The sequence below is a fragment of the Aegilops tauschii genome, chromosome 3 (genome assembly GCF_002575655.3).
Source record: "Aegilops tauschii subsp. strangulata cultivar AL8/78 chromosome 3, Aet v6.0, whole genome shotgun sequence".
Taxonomy (NCBI): domain Eukaryota; kingdom Viridiplantae; phylum Streptophyta; class Magnoliopsida; order Poales; family Poaceae; genus Aegilops; species Aegilops tauschii.
In genome coordinates, this window is record NC_053037.3 from 57,731,056 (window position 1) to 57,740,857 (window position 9,802).

Genomic DNA, 9,802 nt, shown 5'->3' on the forward strand with positions numbered 1-9,802 from the left:
ATTCGTGTCGCGCCAAAGCAACGACCCCCGGGTCTGAAGGCGAAGGCCAGCCACGTACGTGGTTCTGCCGTGTAATCGGACCGGCTCGGCACCTCGTGTATTACTCGCAGTGCCGTGGTTGGCGCGGTCGATGTCCTTGGTAGACCCTCCTGCCTTGGTACAGTGTGAAGTCGGAAGTATGCATGCATGTAAAAGTGACCGTCCAACTGCCTGCCGTGTGTCGGTGAGGAGCTTGGAAGTCGAAACAACAATGATGAAAGCAGACGCGCGCGTACAATTTCACGGCCGACCAATCGTCAAGTGCATGTTGTCCAAAATTCTCAGGCGCACAGCTGACCATTGTGGACGAGGCCACGCGGTTCCGTAGCGGCCTTGTCAGGGCCTCGCGACCAGCTTGATCGATCGATGCAGGCGAAGACGGGGATGAATCAGCAGCGGCAGAGATTGTTAACTACACTAGTGTTTTGCATTATTTTTGCTTCGTTGTTTTGAGTTTGAAATCTGGAACATTCGTCTTGTAAATGTGGAGTCTGCATCGTGTTGAACAGGGAGTCAGATTCATGCTTAATTGGTTCTATCGTGGCATGGCATCTACACAACCCCACTGCAAATACATACGTCAATACTAGTAAAGAGGGCACGAAGCGTGTGTCGTGGATGTAATTATGAGAATGCGTAAAGAGGTATAAACGTAGAGGGGTACAGCCTACGTACCGAAGATGCGTAGGATGTACACACAAGGAATTATACCTCAACGATGAAGGTAACACCCTACTTTTTGTTGGTGCTTTTCTCTTGCATATAGGATAATTACAAAATGATGCGAACCCTCAACCCCAGCCATGGCTTACATGTCGAGTATGCCACGAACATGAAGGGGGCCATCTATGTTAGTGGAGTTTAAAATTTGCTGGCTTGTGTACGTGCGTACTTCAAAACTACCTGGCGCGAGCGGAGTCAGCGGGCCGACTGTGTACACCTTGGGCTTGCTGTTGCCATCGCCGAGGAGCGCTTTCATGGCCTCCACCGCCTCGCCCTCCGGGTCGCCGAAGTTGTCAAGTATCACGACCTATGCGCTGGTCACATGCTCCGTCTCCAAATTTGATCATGAATTAAAAAATGATACAAAAAAATGATCATGTGAATAAAATGTTATTCAAGCATTTGCAAAATATGTCGAACAACTATTTAAAAAATGTAAAATGTATATAGAAAAAATGTTGATCATGTATTAAAAAATGATGAAATTTTTTATCATGTATATACAAATGTTAATGAAGCATTTGAAAATTTGTTGAACAAGTATTTTAAAAATGTAAAATGTATATAGAAAAAAAATTTGACCATGTATTAAAAATGATGAATTTTTTGGATCATAAATATATAAATATTAATCCAGCATTCAAAAAATATTAAACGTGTTTAGACTTTTTTTACCATGTGTTCAAAAAATCTTAATATTGTATTTAAAAAATGTTAATCAAGCATTTGGAAAAAGGTTCACCATGCATTAGAAAATGTTAATCTTGTATTTAAAAATGGACGTGGCTAGCAGGCGCGCGAGCGCCCGTTGGTGGGATCGAGCGCTCTTTCAAATACCACCAAAAAAGGAATCTTATCCCACATGCATTTATTTGAAGGTTCAAAAAGTTTAAAAAGCTATAACTTTTGATTTAAGCATCGAAATCTAATTTCGCTTTCACAGCTGGATTTCTCGCGACGGGTTCTTCAAAACTAGATCTCATATAGATAGGTTTCGTTAAACATTTTTTTGAGGCAACTTTGGGTACGATAGAGGCAACTTTAGTGCTACAGGAAAGCAACTTCATTTTTTTGCCTAGAAGGACCGTCTATTAGGTTGGTTTTGTGTAAAAATGCTAAAATTATCACAACTGGCCTATCATGGTTGCTCAGTTGCCTACCATGGATATTCAGTTGCCTATCAGTGATGCCCACTTGCCTACAATACTATGAAATTGACCTACCATTGATGTCCAGCTATCTGCTATTGATAATTAGTTACCTATCATTACTGCTTAGTTGTCTAACTTTGTAAATTAGTTGCCTAAAATTATGAGGCTGCTTATCATTGTGTTTTTCCTAAGTTGCCTAAAACACTATGAAGTTACCTATCAGTGATGCTCAGATGACTGGCATTTTAAAATCGTTACGAAACCCGAGTATCACACAACAAAGTTAGCAACTTTTGGGGTGTTTTTATGCAACTCCGGTGCATTCAACAAGCAACTCATGTGTGTTTTCCATCATTATATCTGGAGATTTCAAATTTTCACGGGCAACTCATGCAAAATTATGAACAACTTGTGTAGGCTTGTGGGCAACTGTCTGATCCGCTTCCTATGAAACTTCTCAGCACCCCCTATGCAATTTATCATCTGTCCCTACTTATGCAACTAGTCAACACCCACGACATGGCTAGCTAACACCCATGTGGTCGGTAGCGTTGGCCGACAGACTCCCCCAGAAAAGGAAAGAATAATGCTATCACACCATCCATCTCCACATAGTTTCAAAATTTGAAATCATGATAGACAACTTATATCCCACAAAAACTTTTAAACAATGTAGGCAACTTAGGTCCCTTGATGGACAACTTTCATACTATTTTAGGCAAATTGGGGTGTGTAGGCAACTTCGTAGCAATATAGGCAACCTGGTTTCTGAGGCAGGCAACTTAGAAGCCATGTTAGACAACTTTCCACTTTGCGGTAAGCAACTTTCACAGTATTGTAGGCAACTAAACTATCGACAACTTAGTTCTTGATGTATGCAACTTAACAACCATGATAACCATCCATTAGACTATTGCACACAACTATTAGTAGGCTAGTAGGTGAATCGCTAACACACACAATGCACTTCATCTAGCATTAAAGTTGCTCCAGTTTAGCACTAGAGTTGCCTCATCTAGCATCAAAGTTGCTTTAAAAAAGCATCAACACATATTCATATGGGATCTAGTTTTGAAGAGTTCATCACGAGGAACCCAATGATGAAAATGGATCATAATTCCAACATGCAGTTTGAAAGTTATAGCCTTTTGGAATTTTCTTGTACTGAAATTAATGCATGTTATGTCATCGTTGGGTTCATATGGTTGGTCAGACGAGTTCGTGAAAGATCAACATACTATAGTAGATGAATCTTTCCATATATGGGCAACTTAGGATGATGTTAAGCTACTCGTTAGTCATGGCACGCAAATATTGTGCCCTTGCTTATTATTGTTTTCCTAAATCGCCTACAAACACTCTGAAGATGCCTAACGGTGATGCTTAGTTGCCTGACATTACTTTTTCAGTTGCGTACAATACATTGAAAAGTTGTCCATAAGTGTTACTAAGTTGCATATCTATGAAACTAAGTTGCTTAGCATACCAAAAAGTATTTTATGCAACTAAGGATGATGTTAAGCTATTCGCTAGTCATGGCAGCTTAGGATAAATGTTAGCCTAGCTCGAAAACTAAGTTGCCTACAATACTATCAACTTAGAGGCAAAAACTAAACTAGTTATGGTAGGAAACTTAGAGGTGAAGCTAGTTAACTTCAAAGGGATTTTCGATGATACACAGTTATCCTACGCAGACTGGCAGTAAGTTGCTTTCCTATAGCACTAAAGTTGCTTCCATTTCACCCAAAGTTGCTCATAAAAAGAGTTAGTCAAAACATACCCATACGAGATCTAGTTTTGAAGAGCTCGTCGCGTGGAACCTAGCCGTGAAAACAAATTTGAGTTTCGATGATCGGCTCAAAAGTTATAGCTTTTTGAAATTTTGAAAACACAAATTAAATGCATGCAACGTGGGATCTTGTTGAAAAATTACGACATGTATGGGCGCACTGAGACACAGTGGACCAGCTCCTTTTTCTGTGCGTTAATTCCTTTTTATGGGCTGTGTATTGGGACCACGTGTGAGAGAGAGGCGGGAGACAGGAGTATTTAATTTCTTGTCGTGTAGCGCGTGCGCCAGCCATGACGAACGAGCGCAGCTGCGCATTTAAGAATTCAGGTTTAAAAATTAATCAAGTATTTGAAAAAGTTTAAAAGTGTTTATATGAAAAATATTGACCATATATTAAAAAAATATCAATCTTGTATTTGAATAATTTAATCTAGCATTTGAAATAATGTTAAAAATATATATAGAAAAATGGTCACCATGTATTAAAAATATTAAGTTTTATTGGAAAAATGTTTAACATTTATTAGAAAAATATTATTAACATATACAAAAAATATAGAATGAACACAAGAAAATTAAAAAAATTAAAACCAAAAAAGAAACCAAAGGAAAAAATAAAAAAGAATGAAAAATGCAGAAAGAATGAAAAAATGGAGAGAAAAAAGAAAAGAAAACGAAAAAAGTCCCAGAAAAAACCGGATCGACTCGCTTCAAGTATGTCGCGCTCTTTTACTTATCACAAACAGGTAGCCTGGGACGGTGGCTAGCAGCGCTAGCTATAGCACTCGCGGTGGGGGCGTGGTACTGAAAGTTCAGGCTGCCAAAAAGGAAAGCTCCTAACCGGCGCAGTCCGGTTGGAGTTTCTGGCGCCCACACCGCACCTGGTATGGGCCAGCCTCTACCTGGCCATACCTCGGGCCGGGCCGGGCTTCGGGCCGGGCCTAGCCAAGCCCGACGCAAAAAACCCAGGCCCGAGCCCGGCCGTCGTGCCTGTTTTCTGGGCCTGAGCTCGGCCCGAGCCCGGCCCGAACACGTAAAAGCCCGTCGGGCTTCGGGCCGGCCCGGCCCGTCCTTCAGGAAAACGCGAAAACGATGGGCCCGGCCCGGCCCGGTCTTCGGGCTCAAAATCTAGGCCCGAGCCCGGGCCGGGCCGGGCTGCCCTTGGCCAGGACTAGGCCAGCCCAACACGAGGCAATCAGTGAATCGGTCGCCAGCTCCGCTTCGTTCTTCTCTAAAAAAACCTACGCTTCGTTCTTTCACTAAAAAAGACGTACGCTTCGTTCTCCACTCAGAAAAAACCGTACAAAAAAATTTCATCGCATTTTTCAAAAATAGTTCATCAATTTTGAAAAAAGTTCATCGATTTTAAAAAAAGTTCACCGATTTTGAAAAAAGTTCGTTGATTTTCAAAAAATGTTCACAAACTTCAAAAAAGTTCATCAAATTCGAAAAATAGATAACCGATTTTGAAAAAAATTCATCAATTTTCAAAAAACGTTCGCAAACTTTTAAAAAAGTTCATCGAATTTGAAAAAGAGTTCACCGATATTTAAAAGTTCATCGGATTTGAAAAAGTGCAATGAATTTAAAAAACTTCACTAGATTTGAAAAAAAGGTTCATCAAATTCGATGAACTTTTTTCGTTGAATTAGAAAAAGGAAAAAGAAAAAAAAATGAGCAAAGGAATAAAAAGGTTGCAAATAACCACATCGGTGGGTTTGGTCTAGTTGGCTTCGAAGCTACCTTGCACGAGGGCGTTGCGGGTTCGAAACCTGCTGGTCGCACTTTTTTGCGCCAGTTTAAAACAGAAACAGAAGGGAATATGGGCCAGCCCACCTCGGCGCGGGGGGTGTGCACCCGATTGCATACATTGAGGGAACGGGCGCAGGGGGCGCCGTTTAGGGTTTGCCGCCAAAAAGTAGTCCGAGATACGGGATCCAGTCATCATCCTGGACCTGTTCATATCTTGGGTTGGGTTGGTTTGTGGGTTGGGCATGCAAAAGCCTTATATGAAAGGGCGGTGATCTGCGCCGGCGCACCGGCCCAACTGTTGGGCCGGTCGAGGCCCAGCCGTCCGATGCGGTTAGCGTGAACCGTTAGATCTACGCGCGAGTGTGTACCGAACCAACCGTTGCAGCAAAAAAAGAAGAGTTTTGTTGCAACCGTTGTACGAACAGCCACAACGAGAAAAACAGGGGAGCTGGATCCCCCGCGTCTGCCCGTCCCCCATCCGCGGCGGCGGCGGCCGGATCCGCCAGTTTGAAGTTCCCCACGGCCGAATCACGTCGAGGAGGGGCTCCCCCATCTATCAAGCGGCCTCGGAATTGCTTCAATCATGTCTTACATCCGTAATGACCTCCTTGCCTCCATGGATTTGGGCTCGAGCTCCGCTGCCGTTCATGGCCGAAGTCCCCTGAGGCGGCAAGGCCCTGGTGGTAGTGGACCGGTGCTGCAACGGTACTACAACCCTGATGTGGTCTTCCAAGATGCAGCACGGCATGGCCGGGATGAAATTGATCTGGTATGAATTCCAATTGCAAATCGTAGATCCTTTTGTTCACAAAAAAATGTTGCAACCTTTGATTTCAATTGATGAGCGTGAGATTAAAAAGAGATGTTCTCAACATACTTGTGTTTGATTTTTGTGTAATGTTTCTGAGATGTTGTCAATTAATCCAAGCATCTTCCTGCTGTCTGCTAGTAAAATGTTACAAGTATGTGTTGCACTTGCTACATGCGTCTTGCTGGATGTTGCATGCTACATCCTAAAATGCTACATGCAGGAATTGTTTTGGAATTGTGATTGACATGCTGCGTCCACTTTTTTTGTTCGCGCTTTTTGCGTGTTTTTTCAGGCAGCAAAAAAATGACTTGGGTGCTGATTTTGTTGCAGAATGTTGCTGTGGAGCCATCAATTTTCCTTGATGATGATATGCAAAATGTTGCGCACGAAGAAGAAGATGATGGGATTGATCTGAATGGTACTCCGGGAAATGATAGTGACGATTCGTTGCATGTGAACACGGATGGTGTAGCTCCAAATCATGGCAATGCCCGTGTGGCTAGTGACAATGCCAATGGAAATGCTGCAACACTTGTTGACGAACCAGATGAAGAAATATCATCACAGCTAGTTGTCCCTTTTCTTGGAATGGTTTTTGACAATGTTGACGAAGCTCAGCGTGTTTACAATGAATATGCCTCGAAGATGGGCTTTGGAACTCGCATTGTGACATCAAAGCATAGTAGGAAAAATAGCTCGGAGCATAAGCGCATTCTAATCTATAGAGTTTTTGAGTGCGTACACTCACGGAAAAATCCTTCGAAGAATGTTGGTGGTAGCATTTCTGACGGGGCTGCAACAAATCAGTGTGAAGATGTTGATATGAGCTATTCCAGTAACAAAAAATCTGCAAGCAAACAAGCTGGCATCTATATGGATGTGAGTGACAAGAGGATAAGAAACCGGTTGGAGCGGTATGATTGCAAGGCTCGTATGGGTGTTAACCTCAAAAACGGTAGCTGGGTTGTGACAGTTTTTGAGGCCGATCACACACACCAGCTGATTTTGCAAAGGGGGCGTCGGAGATTTTGCCGCTCTCACAGAAAGATCCCGGATGCGGACATGCAGTACATCACTTCACTGCACTATCGCAACATATCAACGGCTAATATGATGGGCTTGCTTGGAGATGCACGGTGTTGCGATCCAAGGAGTTTGCCGTACGTGAAGACTGATGTGACAAATGCAAGAGCAAAGCTGCGAAGGGGCCTGTCAGAGCGTGATTTGGAGCTGACAATCGAGTACTTTGAGAGAAGACAAGTGGAGAATCCCAACTTCTTTTTCTCGAAGCTAGAAGAAGATGGAGCTGTTAGGGCGCTTTTCTGGGTTGATGGGAGAACAAGGGCCTTGTATCCAAAGTACAAAGATTGTGTGTTTTTCGACACCACATTCTGCACAAATCGCTACAACTTGCCCTTTGCTCCGATTGTTGGCATTAACAACCACACGCATACTGTTTGCTTGGGGTGCGCTTTGTTGCCTGATGAGACCATCGAAACTTTCAAGTGGGTCTTCGAGCAATGGATGTTGGCAATGAATAACGAGCATCCGTTGAACATTATGACTGATCAAGACCAGGCAATGGCTAAAGCCATCTCAATGGTATTTCCAGATTCAACACACAGATGTTGCAAGTGGCACATCCTCCGGGTTGCAAGGACGAAACTAGGGAAGATGCTGGGCAAGGATGAGCCTTTTGCTGAAGCATTCTATGGTTGCATCAATTATTCAGATACCGTTGAGGAGTTTGAAGAACGGTGGAAGCAGATGGTTGAGTCATTTGGTGTGGCTGATAAGAAACACCTCAAGAACATGTGGGACAGCAGGGAGATGTGGGCTCCTGTGTACTTTAGGAATAAGTTCTTCCCATTCACAGGAACAACCGGGCGGTCCGAGGGCCTGAATTCCTACTTCAAGACTTTAAATCATCATGGAGACTCGGTTTGGACATTTGTCCAGCAGTTTGAGCTTTGCCAGGAGCTAATGCTTGATCGTGAAGACAATGCTGGCTTCATCAATGAAGCGACGAGGCCGCCACTCTGGGGAAAGTAAGTCTAGAGTCATGTAGCATTTTTTTTAGTTTTCCAGTACAGTGGGGTTGCAGCATTTCTTTGAAACATATGTAGCAATTCTTATTGATGTTGGAAGCTTTTTTGTTTGCAGTTACAACATTGAAAAGCAAGCTGCAGATTTCTATACCAGAGAGGTATTTTCCAAGTTTCAAAAAATGTTGGCTAAATCAACAGGCTATGGTCTGCAATATCAGCTGCAAGGGTTGCACGGTGTCGTCTGGTTTCGCATTGTTGCAAATTATGGCGTCAACCCTAAAGTGTACACGGTGCGTGTTGCCCCTAAAGATCAGACATACATGTGCACCTGCAACATGTTTGAGATGTGTGGGCTGATCTGCCCACATATCATCCGTGTCATGGTGCACCTGAACGTGCAAACGATACCTGCGACTTACATGCTTCCAAGATGGTCTAAGAGAGCAACCGACCTTGCGCCTGAACCGGGCGATGGGCATAGAGCTATGCATTTCGGCGTCCCCACGACAAACACCCTAAAGTTTAACTCTCTATGCCGGAAGTTTGGGAAACTCGCTTCTGATGCATGCTTCAATGATGAAGCTTATAGTTTTGTCTCTGGGCTAATTGATCAGGGTAGTGTTGGGGTTGCTGCAATAAAAGCTAGAGCAACTGATGGGGTTGCAGGAGACGAAGAAGCCCAAGGTCATGCAGAAAATGCACAAGTCTCAGGGGGTCCAAGTACAGGTCAGCGGGATCCACCCCCCGTAGGACTGCGGAACCCACCAAAGTCAGCAAAGAAAGGGAGGCCAAAAGAGAAAGAGAAGCGCAGGAAGCCACTAATTGAGATTCGAGAAGATGAAATGAAGAAGAAAGCAAAGAAGGACGCAGCGAAAACGAAGAAAGCTCCAAAGCCAAAGGAAAAGAAGACTCCATGCAAATATTGTGAAGATGAAGATCACAATGTGAAGGATTGCCAACTCCTTGCAGCTTTTCTTGCTGCGAGTGCGAGCGCGAAAGCTCCGGGCGTCGAAACAATCCTTACACTTTAGGATATTTTCATGAGGGAAAAAATGATGAATTTCCTTGTAACACCCCATGACTTATGATAAAAAGTTGTGTTGACTAGCTGTGAATGTTTGTTTTGTGGGATTGCAACATATTACTACATGCGTGGTTTGAAAAAAAAGCAGAATGTTCCTTTTTACATGAGTTGATTTAAAATAATTCTTATTGTTATATGTTTGTGAGAGCTTACTTTTTGTAGTATGATGGTGCCAAAATTTGTAGAATTTTGTTGTAAAAAAAAGCAGAATGTGGGTTTTTCCTTATATATTTTTTAGAATATTACTCAATGGTTGTTGTAACCACAGCTTGATCCATGTTTGTAATGAACATGTTTTAAGCTTTTGAAAAGCATGGGGTAAGCTTTTTGAAAACATGGTTGAAGCTTCTGTAAACAAGGTTGCAGCTTTTAGGAAACATGTTTGAAGCTTTTGAAAAACAT